Here is a 24,602-nt window from a genome sequence, read left to right as displayed (position 1 = left end):
TCAGTCACCAAAGATAGAAAATGACATCTACACATCAACACAGTGTAGCTATCAGTCAACATAACATCTCCTTTAATCTAATGTATTTATGATCACTGTCACCAGGTGTTACTTTCTACCACAGCCAAACATCGGATTTTACATAGGAAGCTTCCATAGGCCCTCTTCTGGACGCATGGTCCTCCGGTTGCCAAGATTTTACGACGCCTTCAGCCCGCGCTCGCCGAGGAAACCTCAACGCTCCGACCTAAGAACAGCTAGTATAGGTGGTACGTGTAGAAATTTTGCTCGTACTTCGTTCAGGGGAGTAGTAGTCAACTAGAAGCGACAGTGGTAATATAGAGCGGATGAACAAAAGGCCTGTCGACTGACAGGAAATCAAATTTCATGCTACTAAACCTATGAGCACGGGCAGAGAGCACTATTAGCGAGATAGGGGTATCTGTAGATACTCAGGCTTCAACACTGTCATCTACGTCCAATAGATATGGCTATAGAAGACGGAGAAGAAGAAGTAATAGGAGTAGCGTGGTGGAGTTTTAGCGAAACTCTAGAAGCGACTTCTAATACAGGTATCAGCCTTTCATAGGTCAGACTCGGCGGTTCATCGCTGCTACAGGGAAATGCGATAGATTGTAGAAAAGACTTGTGTAAATCTGCAGCCCAGTTTGTAGCCAACTAAAAATCATCGCATGGGTTTGCTGCTTTGGGAAAAACACCCTAAATACTGTCCGCCCACTATGTATGTTTCTCCAGCGTATTTTCGGTCTATTTTGCTACGGTGGTCGTTGCCGTCGTCGGTCATTAGTTGGTTGGAAAGGACATATATGGCACTCTGCTAATACAAGCGGGCTATTGACGCTCACGCAGTTCGAAAATGCAACAGACAACGCTTACCGGCGCGGGCTATTCGTGTCGTTGCGGAAAAAGACACCATCTAGAGCACCTGTATGCGCTTAAATACGTGAATTAATTAAGGCCATCATTGACTACTAGGGCGATTTTGCCTATTTAGTAGCATTCCCAGCAAGACAACAGCGAGTTGTCTGCTTTGTAATGGCTTGGCATGGAAGAATGGCTGGGCAATGAACGTTGCTATCGTGTTCAAAGCTTGGAAAATCTACGGGCCTATTCTGCTCCTATGCGTATAATGCTTCCGATTAAATATCGTACACGGGAAGGGAGAGGTTATGTAAAAGAAGGTAATTATATTTTTGGTTCATCGGAAAAAAGTGTCTAACACTCTGTATGCTATTTAATTTCTATTTTCAGGTGGCTGTCTGCGTTTGAATTTCAAAGATGTCTTTGTTTTGTCAAAAGTAAACATTGCGATTATGAACAACTTTCGGATGAACCTATTATCTATCAGGTTGGGGTAAACGTAAATTTCAGATATTCCTGGGCGAACCCCTTTAATAAATGTATCGTTTACACTTAACAGCCACTAAGAAATAAGTTCTGATCAGTCATTTTAAGGTAAGTAGTTACGCTTCGGCAATGAATCGTTTCGAATTTTAAGCATTTGGTAATTAAGACATTATCTCTTTAATTTACGTAGTATCCTAGAACGCGTCTCCTGGGTTCGCTATGGAACAGTAAACAAGGATGGTTCGACACTAGTGAGTAAGATGTCATGCCTTCAATCGCAATTGCTGATCGACCTCAACTGCATTGAGGTATTGCTTGATAAATACATTATGTAGACGTTGTTGTCACGACATCGGAGGTCAAGATGAGGAATAACGGTCAAACACGATTGAACAATCGGATTTTATTCATTTGAATGCGTCAGCGATAGAAGACTGAACCAAGGTCATATTAAAGCTTTTAGTTGATTTCGTGTCTTGCTGCCTGTGGTCGTAAATTTAAGTGAGCAATGGCCACGAAAGCTAGTAGGAAGACGGGTTCCGTGTGAGAAAGTATATATTATAAAAAATTGTGTGAAAATATATATATATATATCGAATTTGGTACATTTCAACTTGACCTTTAGATACGGTAGATAAGTTAGCTGTGCACTGTGCAATGTCTATGCGCTGATCTATTTTCGCAATGGATAAACCGAAGTGTGAATAGGGATCATTTTGATTGGCATACTGATAACGCCAATTCGGATTGAGCTCTACGGGCTTGAACGCGGTGAGGTTAGGTTAGGTTAGGTCAATGTTTCATAAATTTTTTCATGTTAAGTGACATTCACGATACAACTTTGGTTTCAATAGAGTATTTTAAGTAAGCGTGCCTAATCGACCGTCATAGATTCCATGATAACTAACAAACTAGATATGTTCTAGAGAGAACAAAGGCAAACAACATAGACAATGTTCGCAATACAATTTACTTCTTTTCTGTTCTATTGGTAACGTAATGCCGCAAGAGTCTTGCTGACGATCTGCACAGATACTCCTTACATTGTACGGTCGTATTGGAGGGCTCCAGACTACGGCAAGGGCTGCAAGCGTGCCCAAGTTCTCCAACCCGCTTCCTTAGCTGTGCTGGCTCGACTGCAGCTTTCAGGGGGCGTTGTTTCTAATAAACAAACGAGCTGGCGAAACGTGTTTATAGGAAGCTGTCCCGTGTGCTGAATTTTTTCGTCACCATTTTCTCAACGAAGCATAGGATAGTTTCTTTCTTAAAAGCCCAGAACGATGTTTACTTATTGAACTTATTTCAGTGTTGTAATTTTGAGTACACAGTTCCAACAAACTCCGAAAAACAAATTAGCATCTATTTAGCCTACATTTATGGGATTCGTATTAATCTAGCAACTTCGTGACCCACCTCTATTGGTCCGTGTTTCTTCCCAAGGGCTTTTGATTAAACTTGAAGTTAGTAAAAGAATAACGCCAGTCGATAGCCATCCGTCCACTGCTCCTCCGTAACTGCTATGTGTAACGGCCTCAAAGGTGGTCACTTGTTGTAACAGCATTTCAATTCAAGTGAACAACTTTATCTACAGCTCTCGAATGGCAACCTGTCTGTTCGTGTAACGGCAATCGATTTAGCTGTCCCACAGATATTGTCAGGCTGAGTTAGTACCCGCCGATCCTCTCGTATGGATAATTTTTGTTCCTGGCTTTTTTTCTGCTTAGTGAATAAGGAGCATGACGAAGTTGCCGCTCTGAATCGCAGCAACGTGTATCGCCCAATCATACGCCTAATATCCCTCTCTTTTCGACGTTGTTGATGGGCTGGAAGGCTGCGCCGTCAGTACCGAACTGGCACGGTAAGAATATTTTAAGCTTCAGTGAGCAAACGGTAGCCCAGGGCCTTCCACTATACGGGCACACTAACGATGTGGCCACGAAAGATATCCTGAGAGCTTGGGTCCTGCTATTAGCTGCTCTTGTCTACCTTTGGAGAGAGGATAGTTTATAAGCCGTTGTCGGTACTCTTGGCAAGCAACAGTTTGCAAACCGACTGCAGGCAAAGCGCGGGATCCAAGCTGGCATTTACCCCCCAGCGTTCCTCCTACAGCGCATTGTCGTGACTTCTCACATTGTCTCGATATCGCTTCGGTGCGTGCAGCTACTGGCGGGAGGCGAAAAGACCAAGTAAGAGAAACCGCAAAGAAGAGGCATGTGATCGCAAAGGACTTGACACCTCTGTTGTAAGCAGCACAAGCAGTGCGATGCAGCGGCTTTGATTCAAGCCACTTTGGGACCGAACGTAGCGACCCAGGGTCGCTTCGTGGGTGCTGATATTGGCAGCGTTTAGAAGGAAAGGCAGGGGTGTGCACCGCTTTATCGCCAGAGGCCCGGCGGTCGCCAGCCAAGCTACCGTCGCCATGTTACTGTTGGCCGGAAGACTACTGTTATAGTCATTGTGGCGAGTGTAAATTTCCCTAGTCACTCAGGCCACCTCCAAACAAGCTAACATAGTGGGCATCCCTTCTCCATACCTACCCCTTGCCGGTCCTTATTGGCCTGCTTGGACCAAAACCGCACGCACGCACACACACACACACACACACACACACACACCCGCAACCACAGAACGGTCAAACAAATATTACAGAAATCAGTAAGTGGTCTCGCGAGTTGCTCCATATAACCTATCCATGGGCTTTGGCCCCTTTTGTTGGGTGTCACTTAGCTCGACGGTGGTTCCCATTTGTTCTACCCAATTGGCGCGAACTAGCCAGGCGGCAACACAACATGTGGCTGAGAGATAGCACGCTCTTCGACCAACCTGAGCCTTCGCTGCAGGTCTGTAGCCAACCGAGCTTGGCAACCATCTCTGCCACCACCCTGGGACAATTGGCATGTTCAAGGAAACGTGGATAAAGAGAAAAGGAGGAAAGGACATGCCTTTTCTCTCAGGCCTTTGCGGGCAGGGAGACCTGCTTCGCTCTTCAGGCAGAGGACGCATTCTTCTCAAAGCCGAATAAAGCTCTCGGAACAACGCCAACATCATTGGCATGGGGTGCAGACAACGTAGCACGCTGGGGGTTAGGAACTGGAAGGGAAAGCAAGCCCTTGCAACGGGCGTGAGCATTTGTTGAGGGAGATGGCGTCGCAGATAGTGCCTAGTGTTGCAGGACGGAAGCGGTACAGGTCGCTGTTCTATCAGTGAAGTAAGTGTAGCAGAGGTACTCGACTAAAGGAAAAAGCGATCTAAAAGAAACAAAAGGCAACTTACCGGAAAGGAACAGCTGCCTGATGTTGTCAACCAGCAAAGTGTCTGCTTCCTAGCGTTCAAAGAAAGTTTATCTATTACAGCTTAGCAGCAGCATCGTCTGCTGCTGCTGTTGCGATTTTCAGTCTTTGTTAAGACACAGGTAAGGCGACAGGGACGTGTTCGCATTTTCATTAACGTGTCGCTTTCGTTAACGATGACCTAAAAGAGTAGATGGTGGCGAGGTTCTATTTAGGAATTTGTCTGCCATTAAGGGCAAAACGAAGGAAATGACGACCCCGAGAGGATTAACGGCGACAACTAGTTCAAAACGCAGCAGCGATAGCACAAAAACGTGGTAGCGGACAACCAGATTAACTTTTCAAAAGTCGTCTGTCTGTTATTCGCAAAACGCAATGCTTAAACAGTAACCTGCTTAACAGCACCCCTCTGTACTTCTTACATAGGCGATCTTCCATCCGTCGATGCCGTTTGGGAGTCCATTCCTTTACTTTCCCCGACAAGCGTACACTGCTTCCTTTTGCCACTGCATAGTATTCATGAGAGTGACTAACGCGAGGCAACTCGGCCCGGATGGCCAGAAAGTGCAAGCAATACGGCTAGTATTACCGCTATATACGCGAGTTCGCAGATGCTGCTACGGCGGTTATTTCTGCCTACCCATGACTAGTACTCACCGGTGCTCACTAGCCCCCGATTTGTCAGAGCGTGCTAGAGGAAAAGGGTCTTTTCCTTTCTTGTGCGCTAAAAGAGTACGCAGCTAGTCGGTAGCGTTCCTGTTAGAAAAAGAGCAAGGTTGCTGTTTGTGCGACGATTGCGCTGCTAATAATTATATTGTATGGCTGAGGAATTTAACGCTGTTGTGAATTTTCTCGCTTAAGAGCGGCACCGTGCCGTTAAGCGTTTCAAGCCTGCTTTCGCTCTTCTACTGGCCTATTCCTAGGAAATGCCTGTAGCAGCAGCGCTTGAAGAATCGCTCATAGTCGCCGACGATGTCTAGCCAACTTGCAAACTACGCCGCTAGTAGTCAGGAGAAATTTTGACGATGATACGAGCGAAAGCGGGCGAAATAAAATCCTTACTTTTGATGAAATAGACTATTGTTGTGTACCTTTGCGTCACTAACTAACTATTGCACAGTGCCTGCTGTTGTTAACGGGTTATCTTTTTCAGACAACATGTATGATCTCGCTTGGTCTTTTAGCGCTGGCACAGCTTATATGTGCGTGAGCGACAGACACAGCTCAGCCATTCTCTAATTGGCACCACATTCCTCGTTTGCCGTTCGTTGGCTCTCGCTGTTTGCTCATCGCTATGCCTTCGTTCGCCTCCACTTCAACATCGTCTCAACCGTAGCCATCGTCGTCGCTTCCTCAAGTCATAAAGTTTTTCATCTAGTAATAATGATGCTCTTCTTTACTCTTCCCGTAATTCTACTACCTCGACTTCACTTACGGGTGGAGCGTGACTACTTCTGGAGTTAATCTCTTGTGCCTTGGTTTTTTTTTCGCGCTCCATCTAGTAGTCCCTTGTCGTAACAGTGGATTAGTCGTCGAGTTCAGGCAGACTTTGTGTGGAGTGGATCCCCCTTAAACTTCTACTCTTTCTTTACAGCTCGCGCTTGTTCCGTCGCAGTCGTTGGCATCCACCTGTAAAAGCAGCAGATTTGCCACCTCGATATGAGGTTTCGCCAGCATCCCGCAGTGCGGATGCTTCGCCGAAGATGGTAGTGGCATCTTCAAATATCTCTTTGCATGGTCCTTTACTTTTTTCGCTCCTCACCGTATGGTGACATCCTTTAATGTCGTAGTCCTGGACATAACCATTAGGCAACTCTTTAGAGTCCGACAAGCTGAAGCAAACCATCTTAGCAAAAGTTCCTGCCAGCGACTGTGCATTGCTACAACAAAATGGTGGATCTGTACGTAGGAAGCACGAAATGGCACAATATGGCAGAAAAACGTGGATGTCAGTAGAAGGATTCGTCCGTGTATATATAATACCTACTTGGGTCTTTTTTGAGACTAATTATATATTACGAATAACATTTTTTTGAACTGAAGAAGAAACATCATGATGAAAATGAGTATATATATTGAAAAATAAGTAAAAATTTATATACGTGGCTTATACACTAATAGTGAAATTGTAATGAATATTCTACTTCAATAACGCAGCAATTATAGCTAAGGCCAGATACGGGCATCTTAAAAAGTAAATAGCTAGGATACAGAGTACGTACTGATGACTTATTCGCCTACTTTGCATGAACATATCGTGCTTGAACATGCTTGACTACCTCATCAAAGTTCCCGTTTCACGTGTGTAATGAACATTTAAAAATGTATCGCGATATGTCCTGCAAAAATTTCTTCGTTCATTTGCGATTTTTTCTATCCTTTCGAACTCTCTTAATGTAGAGTCTTAATGAACTAACTGCAGCTATTCCAGACCGTACGTTTCTGCACCCATATGCACATGTACGTATCGTTTGTAGTCGCCTGCGTTAAGTTTTAGTGTCTCGCCTTCTCGCATACAGTTGCATGGTCCTCTGGGTTCGAGGCACTGCCGAACCAGCAGACAATGTTAAGGTGCAGGCTATCCAGCTTTTCGGCACACGACTAGCAGGCAATCCCATTGTACCGCGAGCTGTATGTGGCTAGTAGCGATAATCTGTTGGTGAATTGTTCACGACGTGGACTCATTTCGACCGGTGTTCGGCGGCTCATCCTCTTTCACTGCACCCATCATAACCCACACTGAGCTTATCCCCAGTCCTTCTGGACCGACGAGAAGCCCCCGGGAAGGTTCATTGGCGGAAGTCAGCCAGTCAACACTGCTGACACAGTCCACCATGCGTCTGAGTCGAGTGCTATTTCCACTAGCCAAAATAATGGGAGAACGAAAAGCCTGCCGCACCAGCAGATCTACGCTGGCGTCGAACAGGCTTAGTACCGCAGATATACTCTATGCTTGCCGTCGACGCAGCTGCTCGAATCCAGGACATGCATCGTATTATCACTGATCTCGCCGTAAATGCGGAATTCTTCCCTGGGGGCATCCTTCCTCCTAATTTCGTTGAATGGAGTTCATTCTTTCTCAAGGATTTTGTCGTTCCCGTTTTTCTGAATGTCCACGTTGACCCTCTACGCTCGCCCCCCGACGCCTTAATATCCCCACTTACTTGTCCCGCGACCCCTTCCATGGCGGCGGTTCATCCCACTGCTACTGCTGGTGCGCTGTTTGCTGATCGACATTCGAGTTCACCAGCAGCAGCAGCAGTGGCCGTCTTCCTATCGTTCTAGCTGGTCCTTGATTCTAGGCGGCGGCGGCGGCGGCGGCGGGGGTCTTAGTGCCGGCCGTCTCATTTGTTCGTCTGCTGCCATCCTACGAAAAGAAACTGAAATGAGATCATAGAAGCAGATCATCATGATTCGTTTACATTATAGCTCTGCTTTGCTTGTAGCTGGCTGTTGTAGGCTAAAGTAGTATAGAACACGGTATTCGCCGGCCGCGAAACGACCATGGGAGACGATGACGAATCAGGCAAGTTGGCCGGCGGACAGACATAGACACGTTAGAATATGACCACCGTTACAGACGGATATCGCGTACGGATATATAAATGTACGCACATATGTATAGATGTTGGCCAAGTCACTAGTCGTATATGTCGTAAGCATGATGGGATGAATTTTGCTGTCTATTCGTGTTTTGGAGCGAGAAGTAGGTGGCCATTTGACCACTTCTAGAATAATGTCTTGCGCGACAAAGTATATGTAGACACCTTTAGGATTAAGCCATGCAAGATAGGCATATGTGGCCGTTGACCGACTCAGCCTAGAACCTCTCTGACCCTAGCGTTTAATTACTGCATCGAGATGCATTTTTTTGCATGCTTCTTGAGATGTTTCACGTTTTGAAAAGAACTAAAGAGGAAAAAGTCAGTCCTGGACAAAATCACTTTTTCCCGCTTGATTAACTGATGAGTGCGTTGCAAGGTATATATCGCAACTGTTGTTACCCTGAAATTGCGAGTTTCCCTTAGGCAGACAATCCCAGATTGAGCTAATGTATTTTTAACTTACCAAAATCAACTTTGATGTACTTAACGTTAGCACTAAATTGATTTCCATACATTTGTTATATATAAAGCGTTTCACAATTTGCTGTAAGTTTGATTAATCTACTCCTTTGTATGGCCATAGATGACGATAATGACACGAGGAAAATAGAAAAACAAAATATATCGCAGGTTTACTCATATTCTAATAATGAAGACAAGAGAAATACGCGTTAGTGAGATTTAATTGTTATTTCTAAATGGTATTTTCCCGGGACGGATGTTCGTTTGGTGTCGTTCAACAGCGACATGATAAACGATTCGGCAATGGGCAATATATCAGTACCATCGTACAACCGATTTTTATTTCGCTGTGTAGAAAATACGGTTTAAGGGAAGTTCCGGGTCTTACAGGAAAAAAAAAACAGGCACCAGAAGATAACGCTGGCCCGTTATCTTCAAATCATTTGCATGTTGAACAAATATAATTTTATGAAATCTTTTGTTCTCGACTTTAAATACAAAAAAAAAAAAAAAAAACAATTTACGTATCCATTTTTCTCTATACGTAACAGAATGTTTCTCTGGCAAGAATAATATTATATGAATACTGTACTTTATGCCATACTTGTAACTGGTATGACTTAACAAATAGAGGTACGTATAGAATGGCGAAATGCCGTATATCTATCTTCAAATTCACAGAATAAAACGACAAATTGCTAGCTATTGGAATCAGAAGATTATTACAGAGAATGAAGATAAGATCCTAACAATGCTTGTTATAGTAGAATGGTTCAAGTGACGATATTATGACAATCACTGCTGATTTGCCATCGCCAAACTGTTTTCGTGTTAAAGCTATCCTCTGCAATAGCTAAAATCAATATTGCTATAGAAAAACTCGTATTTTTTATTATCGCCAAAAATCAACATGGGCAACATAAGCACTCCTACCGTGGTCAGCGTTTTTTACGAAGCCACACTTTGAGAATATCAGAGAAAATATTAGTTAGAGAGAGAGCGACGTGGTATGGGTCTGGGATGATGTAGTGGCCGTCTTTACCACAAATTTGAAGCTGATATTTATGCGCTATCAGATGGTGTCATCGGCAATACAACTCCTATTAAAGATGGACCGAACTGCCGGTTTGTATTGCCACTGTCGCGGCTGCACAACGAATATTACGGCAGAAGGGCGGGTGCGGGCACAATGCTCCAGGAAGAATCGACCGCGGCATACGCTCGAAGAGGCCTCGTCGGTCGTTCCAAATCAACCTGCACCGGTCATCATAGCCTGGTCCTTCGGATCTTTTCCGACTATTATGGTTATTCACGCTCATGACCCTGTTCGCCGCAAATATTTTTCATAGACACAAATCGGGGCTCGATTACGATGAAGACACGTAGGCATAACGTACGCGTCTGATTCGCGTCCTCTTTACGCTGTAAAGTCCCCCTTTCACGGAACCCCTTTTGAAACCCCGTGAACGGTCGTGTAAATATGTGGCCCTTACTTACCAGTCTGAGTGACACTGGAGGAAAATAGACCAACGGGAGTTCTGTTCTCGAGGCCTATTTCTTCACCCGGCCACCGTTCGTTCTCTTCCTAGTAAACCCGCTACTGAGAAGGTGGTGACCCTTCGTGAACAGCGCCCTCTTTCGGAGCTAAGTGTTAACATCGGTACACGAACTTTCGGTGTTACCGACTGACATACCACATCTATGCCTGCGATCACCCCAGTCCCCATTTTAGTGCAAGGTAGGCAAAGGCGCGCCCTTCCCAGGAACGACGGCGGTGATGGTCAAGAACAACACTGAACGAATGGCATGCATCACAAACGACTACGTTCGCTTTTTGGGAAAGCAGCGCTCAGAACACAGCTGGGAGTTCCGTGCTTATTCGGCATGAAGTATACAGGCTAAAGCTCGCGCCACACAAGACTGTTGCATGGGCCTTATTCTCGTGGCTAATCTAAGAAAAAAATTTTCTATTATTGCTTTTATGACAGGTGTCACTATACAGTATTATTTGAAGGACCTACAAGGAAACATGCTCAGTGAGAACAATCTGGAGGGACCAAAGTAGGAATAACCTTTTCGTATTGCGCACATTTTTATTGGGGGATCAATGTGCGTCTAAAGCTGATTTCTAAACTGTACCGCCTTACAGATACCTAAGATGGGGACGCATTCATGCTATCATTCATCGCGGGGTAAATCAAATATGCTTAAAACAGACTTCCCCAACGCTTTGGGGAGAACTTATGGGGGAAATTACGAGTGGTGATAACTTTACCGCCAGAACTGTCCTTCGTAGCAGTTTATCTGCCCCACAAGTTACTAACTGACAATGGTCGTTCATCGATATCAAATGTTTTCGTTTACGCAGCCTCGCGCACAAATCGTCGTTGTGGCGAGCGGACTAAAGAAATGAGTGAAATATATACGTATTTTACTGTGGTTTTACTAACGAGAGTTCAACCATTGGCTTGCTTTTTTAATCAACGCCTTGCCACTACTTAGCTATATTTAGATCCACTGGCGCTCGACTCATGATCAGAACGAGAATACCAAACCAACATAAGGGACGGACATGAGAGTTTTACGCGGGCGAAAAACACCCACTTCTTTGCTTGGACACAGCAAAAAAAAAGAAGTCATCGACAGACTCATTTCATATGACATATTATAGTCATAATGTGACATGCAGGGCAGCTCTCATCCAACAGCTATATTGATCAGAAAATAAAATCCATAGAATCCATAGATAGGACAAGCTGCACTCTCGTTGCTCAAAGCATTGAAAGCTAAGGTGCTCTGCTAACGATAGGTCCTTTCTACACCTTTTGAGTGGGTGATTTTGAAAAGTCAGCGCCTTTCCTGCCGCTTTTCATTCTTAAAATCGTAATAACGAATCGTTTGTTGCCGTCGGATCAGCCTGAGCACCGCTATATCTACGGCATCGTTGTCGAACGCGTATAGACACGGAGCAGGCAGGTAGATCGAGATGGATAGCTGAACCAAGATCTAGGATCCGACGACGCTATCTTCACAGAGCCGCTAGTAGTAACGAACTCAGCTCTCTCACTCAAGTCTTAATGGTCCATCCGCTAAACGAACTATTGAAATCTGTGCGTGGCTTTGTAATTTGTGTGGGAGACAGCGGCATTCCATCGGATCCCTCCTAGCTATTACAGTTCTAGTTAGCCGGCGTGCCTCAATCTTGTTGATTGAGTTATGGGACTTCCTATTGCAGCCGATGACACTAGTAGCGCGATCATTGCCGTCACGAGTGTCACTGGCAAAGCACGTGCATCTACGCTAAATACCAAAGTCCAGCGACCATCGGTTCGTAATAGCCGTTAGGGAGAATAAGACGGTGGCATGCTCTGACCGGATCAGCTGCCTCTTTGTTGGTTTGTGTGGGCCAGGAGTATAGACAAAGCAGCCGGTCGACGTAAAAGCTGAATACGCGGTCTGAGGGTAGCGGCCATGCGCGACAATATGGAGACAGCAACCTTTAACGCAATCGTACATTCACCCTTTGCTGTGAATTTACACTATAACGAAAACAACCAAGCTGGCTATTACTGTTTGATACGCATGCACGTACGCACGCACGCACGCACGCGTGCAGACGCACTAACTCGCCCACTGAATCGCACGCAGCGTCGTCTCGTTGAATTTGTGCTGAGTCAAAGAAAGCAAAGTGAACAAGTAGAATGAGCAGAAATAAAAAAGCAACCGAAGGTAACATAATAAATTGCTTAACGACACTGTATATACCTCTCGTTGCTGCCGGTTGCTCAAAGTGCCGTCTAACCAGCGATTCTGGCTTCTTCAGAACGCCCTCTCTTCTAGATAGACAGGCCTCGTTGTATGACTAACTACTCCTATGTTCGGCCCATGAGAACAGTACGTATGACGTACCTGCGGTCTAGAGAGATAAAGATGGTCCTTTTAACGTCTACGTGGTTAGATAGCATCGTTAGGATGAGCAGTTAGTGGAAGCACTGATGCTTGAATCGACTCAGGAATGCTTTCTCAATCCATTGACTTTACGCAGATCTGTTGAGTCAAACGCTAGAAGTTTCGTACCGGCTCTAGTTTGCCACAGCTGCCGTCACGGCCGCCATCGCTGCCAGTCAGCTTAGTCAATAGTACTATAAAAACTCTCTGTAATTTGGACTGAGCTGAACCTAGACGGCGGCCTAGCTAGGTTTCGTGGTGTTTATTAATCACCTTCAGGTTATTAACCTTCTACCCTCTGTTATTACAGATACATATAAACATTAAGAGTCTGAGCACACATTCAGTTTAAACACATTTTCGCATTTTTCTTTTCTGTGACTCACTTCCTTAGGATGATTTGATGTAAGAAACCACTAACATCTCACAGTTAGAGATTACGACCGGTCTATTTGTAACAGTTGTTACAATGGGTCCTATTTAGAGCGAATAGGCTTTTTTTTTTTAGATTTTACTCAAAAAGATCTGCGTGGATTTTATTATTGTGCCTTCGATGCCCTGCTTTTTATGTAATGCTATGTATATTCAACTGATGTCAATGCACACTTAACGGACTAAATTCAGCGTTTGCTTATATCAGATTTGTGCTCCGTCGATTAGCACGATAGAGGGCTTAATATTTTATATTTAAAATCACTACATACTACTTCCTACGGCACGATTTTCTCACGGGGTAATCGTGAATTGAACTTAACATATATATTAAGTTACACTACAGTGGTTCCGAATGAAAGAAGATTGGCCATGTTTTACTACATATTATTCGTAAAATCAAAAACTCCGTAGCTGAGCTACACTATCGAGTTAACTTTACGTCCGGAATTGTCGTTAAGCGCACGACTCACAGGTCACTCGGCCATCTGATGACACGCCGCTCAACGCTGGTACGAAATTGACTGTATAATATTCTAGAAAAATTAACCTCTTAGGCCATTTTTTGTGAAACATTGTAGTGGTCGGTTGACGGGCTAAGTAGGAGGACCTCTGCTGTGCATCGTGATTTATCGATTGTACGTGGAACGAGTTGTCCAAACAAAGGTGTCATGCTGCCAGCACTGTGGTTCGATGGTGTAAGACTTCGTGATCTGCTGAACGTAGCCCAAATTTTCGCCAGTCAGGCGGTTCTCCGTGACATAGAGCAGAAGCTCTTCTGGTGTTTTCCGAGGAGCAGGGTCCTCTCGCTCCAGGACGGAGTATCTACGCCACCTCTGGTTTCATTGCCCATGCAGTGCTCCAATGTGCCGCCTTTCACCGCTACGTAATATAACTCACACTACTCAGCATCCCGCACACGCTTGCGGTCGTGCTGCAATGACGCCATCTACGAGGGGGCAGGAGTTCCTTCTGAATCTTTTAGCAGTGCATCGTTGTTGGTTTCATCGAGGGTTTTTGAACGGCTACCCAAATCTCACGGTATGTCGGCAATCTTGGAGCAGTACAAGGCGGGAACCCACGCACGAGCCGCTGTGAGCATTTGCAGGCAAAAAAACAACATCTGAGATCTGGAGGAATGACGATTCTACGGTTTTTTTTTTCAGTACTGTACCTTGCGTACTCTGCGGAAAAACCTGCGTTCTGCTGAACACGTTTAAAGCTGCGCGCGGGCTAACAAGAAGCACGACGAAATGGCTAAGCATCCCCGTGCTCTGCACACATAATAGTAAGAGTATATAAGATACGTCCTAAGCAATCTGTTGTTGCGATGCCACGGCCGGGTCCGCTGGCAGATCGCTTTCTGGCATACTGAAGCAGAGGCTTCTATCCCCAACGCTTCTCCACCGACGATGATGGACAGGATGGCGGCGCAGGATTCGGTGGAGCTTCCAAAGCTTCAACGGCGGAGGTTGGCAGTGAGGGATTCAGAAGCTTAGATACAGAGTTAACGTAAGTGGTTCCGCATAATGCCTTTGGCCATCGAACTCTAAACCGGACTGGGATATGGAAGTGATCATTATACATTTGGATTCAGACTATAACAAAGCAAACACTTTATATACATAAGATTTTTAAAAGGATTTTTCTAAAAAAATACGTGTAGCATTATATGTGTCTCTGGAGTTAACCAATCGTGTATATGCACTTCCAGTATACAGTCGAATACTTCTACGTGCAGTTGCAACATTATGTGTACCCCTCAAGAAGTTAGGGTCGTGGTACTCTCCAAACAAATAAACGTAAATCAAATTGCTGGATTGAAACATGTAGAACAAGTACGAATTCGGTATCAGTAATTGTAATAAGCTAAAAAAAAAACCGGGTTAGGGTGACGCTTCTGAATTTTTGGCTCGGAATAGCCTAATGTATGACATAGAACGATTGTAACGAGCCCGCTTGCGACAAGAGATGTACTCGCAGCTAAATCTGAATGGTTTACCAACGAATTAAGGACTATAACGGTTGTATATGCCTAAAGGACATATAGATAAAATGGGATTACTGTTCCTTTTTTTTCGACGAATGCGACCTGTAGGAGCAGCGGCAACGATGGTGGTTTTCTTCTTTGCCAAATGACCAGATAATCTACTGATAGTTAGGCTTCGATGTACAGGCTAAAGCTTTGATGATACATGACATGTCAACAATATGATGTTCCTTTGCACCTGTAATCTGCTCCATATACATTCTAACAGCTCGAATACCTTCGGATACTCATTTAAAATCTGCTCTCCCTTTATCTGCCTACCAATGTTGCCGATCTATATAGGGAAAAAACAGTATTTATAGTATGTATTGTCTGCCGATTCGGTTTCTAAAGGTTCACACTGATCAGGACAAATTAGACCTTCGTTAAAGATTATTTCGCCATTAGCCTAACGTCGCGAACGATTGTTGCATTAAGTTATGTAAGGATATATGGAATGACGTTAGACTGTAAAGAATCTAGGCTAAAATCGTCCTGAATAGATACCACACGTTCGTTGCAAATAGTTTTTACTTGATTAAATCATACCCAAATAAAAATACGCGGTGCAGAGGCTTCCCGTTGTTCCCGCCCCGCTGTTCGCATGGAACAGCCGCGCTAATACAAAACTTGATTTGGCATCTAAATACACCTCAGTCTCGTATGTTTAGTTCGGGGCCCTGGAGCTCCGAGTAATTTTCAGTTCAACGCAGCATGCACCTTCGAGAGAATGATAGTGTCTAACACGTCACATTCGTTCTTGCGTATCGAGCATGAAGGTCGGAAGCATGAAGTCATGGCTCGGGTGCGTAATTGCCGAAAATTTTCAGCCGGAGCATCTCAGTAGCTGAAAAAGATTGTGTGTCCTCGTAAACGCCATTATAGGATACGTGTGTGTATCACTACAGTCGTCATTATTAAGAGACTTTCGAAGAACTTTTGGCGACTTGACCGCATATATAATTAGACACTTATTCTCCTAGAATTCATATCTAGAAAAGTAATGCAAGGATATTTAGGTTCGGCGTTGTTACAAAAAATGTTTACGGGTCTATGTATATTAATACCCGTGAGCTTCTTGTGTAAACTAAAATTTATGCCGAGTTTTCTCTGAAACCTCATACTGTTCACGTAGTCATGTAGAAATGGTGCTGAACAAACGCGAAATTTACAGTCTATCTCTGAAATCGTGATTACTCATGACAGATAGAGATTTTTTATGAAGGATAGCCAGATGCCCAAAACTTGACAAACGATCCTGGTTTTACTGGCTGACTGAGGCATTTCGCTGATAGTTACGGCTACTAAATTCGCCCCTAATGCCGGCGAACGCGTTGAAGTTTGAGTGCTTCATCAAACTGCCGTTCGACCGCTCCGCATTCTCTCGTTGAGTCGTCTCGCTCGGATTTGCCTAGCGGCCTCTTGCTTCGCAAAAAGAGAGGTCTTTGCCTTCTCATCAAGCAGCACACCATACTAGACAGGAACCGGCGGGGTACCGTTGGATCTCCACAGATGCTAGAGGAATACACACGCGGACGAATCGACCAAGACCGGTGGGAACACCGACGGAAAAGGAACCTGGCCCCTTCTGTTAGGAGAAAAACGAAAGACTTTGAAGTACCGCGAACAGCTAGCGACCGACCGAACGTCGTCAGAACGAACAGCCAATCGGGAGTCGTTTTAGAAGTGGGCCCCACCGTTATTCCTAAGGCAATCCCCAACGAAATCCCACGTTCCTCCGATCGCTCCGAAGGCGGGCCCTCGGGGCGGGAAGACAATTCCCGATGGCGCCAGGCGGGCCCCCCACATCGAAGCCGATATTGGGAAGGTATTGCCTCCATTGGTCGTCGGCGCGGCCCACCGACCAATGAGCGGCTTCCGAGGGCGCCACAAGCGACCCCTTTGCCTCTTCCCTATCCATGTCGTTCCCCTGATCTCCCTCTCCATCGCCTGTCGATGGGCCCTTTGGCTTCGGCCCGTTGTGACCGCCGCCGCAGGAGCCAGCGAAGGGCCCCCGAACGGGATCCCATATTTCCCCGAAGACGGGCTTTCATCTTACCCTCTCCCAATCACCCCCCAGCTTCAGTCATCGCTGCCTACCCCTCACTGGTGCTATTCCCGGATCCTGTTTGCTTGACGCCCCTCCTTGGAGCTTGGTCGTCCGGTCGAGCTTCAGCCCAACTCCGGTTTGCTCCGTGGGGCTTCAAACCGTCGCCGCCAACAGCGTCTGCGGCTGGTGCAGCAACGGTAGTGGCAGAGCTGATGACTGTGGCAAAAGCGATGGTGCTAGTTGCAACGTTCGTAACTCTTGCACGAAAGAAGCCATCGCTAGCTTTTGCTTATTCGGTTTGTTGGCAGCAGAGGCCAAATACGAGTACGATAATCGAGACACATCTAACATATAGTAGATAAGTCCATGAATGTGTGCGTGCGATCATGTGTTTTTATGCTCTGGTGCAGGCAAATGCAGACCTGCAGAGCAATAGGCTCATATACTAAATAACCAACGGGTTAGTGATAAGAGCTATGCTATATCGTAATGCATGCAATAGTGATTACGTTGGTAAAGCATAATATATCGTTCATTTATTATATATGCCATATTCTAGATCTACGTGCGCCTAAATATTTCGGTGGTTCAGCTGCGTTTTGTTTTTTGTTTTTCCTTTACCGGCCTTTTTGTATTGTGTGGCGTAATCTACACATTCTACGACACTGCAGCAATCGAGGCTATTACTCGCAATTGGGCGCAACTTCAACTCGTTGCGTTTGCCCGTTCGTTTGTTTAGTGACGAACGACAGGAGTGATCGACAGCGCACGCTAGCTGGATCATCGTGATGAAACGAGAGGGAAGTGTATTGAAATGCAGCAGTAGCAGCAGAGGATGGGGCGGAGTAGTAGAGACGAAGGACGCAACGTCAACGATGAGGGTGAGGGTGAGAGACGAGCAGGGTGTGTGTGGTGATGGTTGCAGTCGCCGTGGCCCTGTGCTTTGCACCCCGCACCTTTAGATCCATCGGGGCCCCCCGGAGGCTTCGGGGACGCCGAACTCCAAAACCTCCGGCGGCGCGGCCAGGTTACGTACCACTAAAGGCCTCAACGATTCCAACCCTAAATGGAAGAAAAAGGAGTGTGTGCATCGAGGAAAGGGACGGTCTGAGTGGAAACTCGTAAGTAGGGCGGGGATAACCCAAATGAACGACGAGAAACCAAAAAAAAAGCCAACCAACTGGGAACTATCGGGCCCCTACCCTGGTTGCCCCAGATCCTCTTAGCTCCTGTAATATCCACAAACGACACTCTTCTAGACCCATCCGCATGAGCCACATGGAGGTCTTCAGGGCCCATTGACCCGCTAGCGCCCATTAGTAACATCACCGTTTGGGCAACCATCATTGGCGGCAGCAGCAGCAGGAGAAGGAGGTTGGTCCGTTGCTTACTCCGGGCCCAGCGGCATCGGTGTTAGCCTGCAGCAGAAAGACGTGGGAGTGATGATAATGGTAGCGGTGGTAGAAGATAGGACAAAACGCGAATTCAAGTCATAACTAAGAAGCCAAGGCGACGCCATCATCAATTTCTTGGCCTAGCCACCGCCAAAAGACTTGCAGGCTTCGCGAACAAGGAGAAGAAACCAGAGGCCAAACGGGACTTCCTGAAAAATTTGAACGATCCGGGAGTGGGCATCTACTGGGATGAGAACGTAGAAGAGAGCTGAATAGGGGGGACGTTACGGTCGGGCCATCTGCTGGCCGCCAACTCTGGCCTGATCTGCTTTGGTTGGTTTTGATACTCTACGGCCTGCAGCAGCGGCATCTTTGATGCTTGCCTTTTTTCGGTCCTGCACCTTTGCAAACTAACAGCAGCCGCAACCGCATCTTGTATTACTAGTTTGTGTCTGCATATGGCTGTGTGGGCGGTGTGAACGTAGAAGCAGCTTTATGGTCGGAAGCCAGCCATCGTGTGTGTAAGCAGCAGAAATACGCAGAGCCTTTCCAGTGAAGACCGTACCAAACGATGCCTCCGCAAGGTTCGCTGAGTTTTCTGTGAAGCAGATGCGTGATAGCAATTTCGGCTCTCACCTCGCGTCATACGTCTTGCGTCGCCTCTGAACCTGCTTTTTTCCATCGAGCGGGCTTGAAGGGCGTGTCATCCTACAACACCTAATCTTTTGTAAATCTAGCAAAAATAAAAACTATCTGAATTTCTTCTGTAGACGTATCGTATAATCAGGCTGCGCTATACATGTATAGCATAATAATAATACTAATGATAGCAAGGATTATTGTTCTCTTGTGTAGAAATGAAAATAAGAAGAGGTATATGCTAAGTATCATAGCAAATATACGTCAAGTTAGAGAGTATAGCACATTGTTAATTATATGGACCAAATTAGCATGCGTATATATTTGTGTGTGCATATAGTCTAGCCCGGAACTTTGCATTGGCACATCCATTAGGCAACTTGAATACCTCATTATAATTTCAGAACTTGCGATGTTCAGCCTGCGTAACATGTTCTGAAACTTCTTAAAATATTTAGGGTCGTCGTATACAATATACTTTATGTCGATGTGCATACGTAGAAAGCCAACATCATTTGATCTCTTAGTAATTTATGTTTAGTTATAATAATGCCTTTGCAACAAGCTGCAACGGGGAGGGTGTTTTAGGCAGACTTTTTTAGAAACAGCTCCGATATGATCTTGAGTAAAATAGTCGTAGACCCTTGCTCCTCGTCATCATTATCTTCACAATTAGCACCGTGACCTTCTTGTCGACCATTCAGGCCGTGAATCACCGTGATCATTTCACCAAACGCACCGCACCTTTATTCGAATGCAACGGCTGGTATCATCAGGACTCTTAAAACAGTTAGAACTTGTAGTGGAAATAACAGTGAAGTTACATGACAATTGCAATTGATCACTTAAACAGATGAACCCGACCGAACGAAACACTTCAGCCATAGTCGTCATGGGCGATAACAGTCACATTTATATGTGCATTGACGTAACCTATTCAGCGAAATTTTCGTCGCGTCTTTTTGTCGGATCTTTAAGTTGGAACGGTCGAGCTATATATCTTTCAGTGGTAGATGAAAATCAGGGACACGACCAGCTCCTCATTTACATGCAATACATCGAATCATTCTTGTTGTTTGTATCAAAAGCCTTTTTGGACGCCCTACCGACGGGAGGCGAAGCATAAGGACCCACCAAGGGCATTGGACACCTGCAATAACAGCAGTAGGAAAAGTCTCGGTAGTCAAGAGGTTCTTTCCCATGCGAACACCCAAACACCTGCTTCTGTCCATTCTTCGAACGCCAAGAAGTACATCGTTATGTTTCAAATTGCAGATGCTTCTCATTGTACTTGTTTTGGCAAGCGCTGCCGCCAAATGAAAGCCGACAAACAGCGGCACAGCGTCACTGGCGTCATTACATCCCGTTCGTACCAGCGTCAACGCCAACGCCAACGCCAACAGCAGCAACGATAATTGCGCTTGTTTTGACTAAGGTACAACAGCTTCTTAAATGTTAAGAGAGTGTATGCATTGAACGAAAGGAACAGGCGGAAAGAGAGACAGAACGAATCCGTTCGACTTGAAGCAAAATACGGATGAGAGTGATCGGTGGCTGATGGCTGAGACGGGGCGATTGTTTTCCAGAAGCACACAACGTCTGCTCCGTTCAGCGTCTGGCATAGCTCATCTTTGTCGTATTCGATAGGATGCAGGACAGTTGTTGACGACACGTAAGCACTTGCCGGTTAGCTGTGCCTCGATAGAAGGTCACTCACGGACCGATCCAGGCATAGTAAAATAATGTAGAGAGATATACCACTACGCTAAAGTATGTTCTCTATTATAGCGCAGTTGTTTTTTGTCAGCCATAGCGTTCCGTTTGACTAAGCACCCACTTTGCCAAATAGATAATTTCAGAAAATAGAATATTTTCACATCGAGTACGAGCACGTGGTCGGTATCACATTGGCAGGGCCGAGGTACTTACGTATTGTAGACGCAGCATAATGTGTGCGGATAGACAGGGATGGATAAATAATTAGATAGCATTATAGAATCGCCGCGATGACTTGCCCCATCTGCAATACTTATCGCGACCGTTTATCGAGCCGCAGTATAATTACGAATGAGGATGAAATGAAAGGAGACGCTGTTTGACTTAGAAGGGAACCACAATAGCGGGTAGATTAGTGGCGCTTACTACGTTAGAAGTAAGCCAACTACATGTAGGCTGTAAGCTCATAAAACTGGCATAATACCAAAAAAATAAAAGGCCACGTGGAAATGCAATCACATAACCCGCAAGGCTCTATATTAGCATAGTCGCGAATAGACGAAAAATACATTTGTTGCCAATGCTGCAAAAAATAAATGAACGAACGAATATTGTATAACTTCGTACAAACCATAACTTACTTTCTGAAATGTGCAGCTTTAAAGTTACAGGATCGACCGAAGACGTTTCCATTGTTTGTCTCCTTTCACTAGAAGTTTCATATATATCATAAAAATATATGCGGCAACTATTCCATGACTTGTCGTAGTAATGTCGTAGCCTTACGGAGGTCCATCTACTTTGTCCGTTCCTAAGAAAGTCAGAAAATTAATTGAAAATAATAAAGGTGGTAAACTACAGACTGGATCTCATTTCCCGGGACCCCGTGTCTCGGTCCCACTCCATGTAGCATCTATTGTAATTATTATTATGATGTACGCGCACAATGTGTACACACCGTACGAACAGTAAATACTACAAGTCACGAATGCTACAAGGTGAAATGATATGGATAAGGAAACGTTGAGAAAACAGAATAGAAAAAAGGCAAGATGAACCGCTATTGACAGTCAACACTGACGATCTGCCAACAAGAGTGGTTTGCTTCATATCCACGGCAAGTGATCTCGTATCACCTTAGCTTCTAAGCAATTTTTTAAATTAAAAAATATCGCAAATGTAATAGGTTAAAATATATTTAGTAAAGGGACTGGTTAATTTTCCAGTCAAAACGTCACCATAAACCCTTGAAAACACTGGATCTTCCTTACCCAAGTAACGGGATTAGCTACGTAAAGATCAACTCATAAAATACTGCATACAAAGTGGGCACTTATTGGCCGAAAGCAATATTACTATTTTTACAGATAATGATTAAAATCGTAGTGTATATCACGCTCACGAACGAGCCGCGTACGGTTCGACAGCGTACGTCGTGTACAAATTATAGTTTAGAAACGAGCTCAGATAAACAGAGTGGGCCTACTTTTTTGTTTGTCTGTGCACGCCGCGGCAGACGAGACAAACAGGCCTACCGGTGGCGGGCGTATACCCCTGTGCGACAACTGCACGTAGATGCCGTTAATGCCGCTGCTACTGCCTTTATCACGTCGCACAAATGATGAACTTTGATAAATACTACCGCTAAGGTAATCATAATAAGAATGGTGATAAGTTCAGCTAGAACGACGACGACGACAGCGACAGTAACAACGAAAGCTCCGAAAGCGGCCTTATGAAATAGAATGAATCACACAATAACAATGAATAGAACAGGGAAAAATATATATTTTTCCTTAGATAGCTACTGTTTATTTGGGAGACGGTGCCGCAATTCAGTCGGCGACAGAATCGGAGAGTGACTGACCACCCGTGTGTCAAAGCTGTAATCTGCCATGATGATTTCTTAGAAACATAGGAAAAAAAAAACGAAACATATAGCTATTATTTTGAAACAAAATGTCAACGGATGTTTGCTAGGCATACATCGGCTATAACCGTGGCTGTCTGACATCTAGCACTGTAAAAAAGACGTCCAGAATGTCCTGGACACAACAGGGTCCTGCTGAAGCCGTACGACGTCAGATCATTTTCTATTTTTACTCCATTTGCTAACTTCGCTTCTATCGCTTAATTGTTGCGTTTGCATCGCTTCACCAGCTTCGAAAACCCTCATGAGCTGGGTCCGTCTTGGCAACCAGGGATGACCTCACGAATGACCTGTCCGTTGAAATCTTCGTTCTTACGTAGTTATTCATGTAATTAAACATTGGACGTGGCTAGCCATCTTTTCGAGTGGTGTTATATCGTTAGACAGCAACGAGAACGATGTCGCCTATGTCGTTCCTCTAGCATCGCCGATGTCTTCTTGTATTTAACGTCGACAAGATGTTTAATGTATATTGCATTGCCGAAGAAGCGATGAGGTCTTCGCTTAAGGCCGCATACGGCTGCTGCTGCAGTGATATAAAGCGCTGCTGTCGCTACTTCTGTAGCGGTGACTCGTTTGAGGTGTAGTGCGATCTTCGGCCGCGTTATTTTTGCATCATGTTATTATTATTATTATTATTTTTACTATTTAGGAAGGTAGTGTCCGGGAGCAGTGGCGGCATCATCGTCGCGGTCAGCGTCAGAAGTAGCAGCAGATGATAATATAGAATGTAAAGCTTCAACGAGTAGACTTGGTCATACTAAACCAGCTTCTTCTCGACGAGTGTCGCAGTCATCATCCATTGGGGTCGACCCGTTTACTAACCGATAGGCTGGTGGTAGCATAGAATGAGATGCTAGCCTGAAATGTAACATCAGCGCAATGCATCAGCAGGATGTGTATGCAGGGAGAGGAATTGCGACTACGACTACAAAAAGTTACCAAGGAAAGCGATACTCCATACACGCAAATGCGTCGTCTAGCGATCAGTAGTAGGCTGAAGTCGGATAACAGATGGTAGGTATTATCTATGAGTGACGTTTTTTCGTCAATAAACAAACGGTCTTAGGTTAGTAACGACGCACTAAAACCGGCACACCCCCTATTTATTTGAGCGGCATCTTGTCCTTATATAGAGATAGCGGCTGAATCGTCTGCGAGTGCCGTATGGACCGAAACACTCGGGTGCGCTACCCACCTATATGTCCCACCATACGACATAGAGCCGTCCGAGCCCGTTTTTGTCAGTCCTCTAGGTACGCGGGTACGTCCTGTTGGCAGTAGTCCAGGTTCGTTGTAGCGAAACCGTGCGACCATTTACAACATTGTCAAGCCCTCGTTGTAATTCTACGACGCCTGCTTTCTGTCCTACATCGCTAAGGCCACGTTTTCTGATGCACACGTGCACGCACTTCGGTATTTTCTGCAACCGTCGAGTTAGAATATGGTATTTCGGTGACAACTACCTCCAAACCAGGTTTGAGCCTTGCAGCTTGGTCGATTAATTACTTCGCCCATCTTCGAACCACTCGACCTCGACGATTCTGACGTCTGGCGCTCCGCGTCAGAAAACGTACAAATTTCTGGGCATTTTGCCTCCAATGATCGTTGAATTAATCGGATTTTTGATCCAAACATTTTCTTCAATTCTGATGGCGATCGAAGGGTCGTTTGTCTGTGATGCGGTGGCCTAAATATAAGGTAGGTAATATCTGCAAATAACATTATCACTTTCAGTA

General features: G+C 45.1%; 3 long non-coding RNA genes across 4 annotated transcripts in view; 1 reads left to right on the top strand and 2 right to left on the bottom strand.

Moving 5' to 3' along the window:
* LOC111271677 (uncharacterized) overlaps positions 1 to 2,273 on the top strand; it is a 51,827-nt gene extending 49,554 nt beyond the window's left edge. For both annotated transcript variants that reach the window (XR_015315421.1, XR_002687028.2), the window contains exons 2-3: positions 106 to 269; positions 1,273 to 2,273. This is a non-coding gene — a long non-coding RNA (uncharacterized LOC111271677). The remainder of the gene's footprint in view (positions 1 to 105; positions 270 to 1,272) is intronic.
* The window catches only part of LOC147751964 (uncharacterized), a 71,452-nt gene extending 49,717 nt beyond the window's left edge, over positions 1 to 21,735 (bottom strand). Inside the window, exon 1 of the long non-coding RNA XR_015315422.1 lies at positions 21,575 to 21,735. This is a non-coding gene — a long non-coding RNA (uncharacterized LOC147751964). The remainder of the gene's footprint in view (positions 1 to 21,574) is intronic.
* Positions 21,736 to 22,701: 966 nt separating this feature from the next.
* LOC111271676 (uncharacterized) lies at positions 22,702 to 24,548 on the bottom strand. Its single transcript, XR_002687027.2, has 2 exons — positions 24,062 to 24,548; positions 22,702 to 23,724 (listed from the first exon to the last, which is right to left on the bottom strand). It is a non-coding gene; the product is annotated as an uncharacterized LOC111271676 (long non-coding RNA).
* Positions 24,549 to 24,602: the final 54 nt, after the last annotated feature.

This window comes from Varroa jacobsoni, unplaced genomic scaffold, assembly GCF_002532875.2.
Source record: "Varroa jacobsoni isolate VJ856 unplaced genomic scaffold, vjacob_1.0 contig00854, whole genome shotgun sequence".
In the NCBI taxonomy this organism is placed as follows: domain Eukaryota; kingdom Metazoa; phylum Arthropoda; class Arachnida; order Mesostigmata; family Varroidae; genus Varroa; species Varroa jacobsoni.
This window is presented reverse-complemented; position numbering and strand designations above follow the sequence as displayed.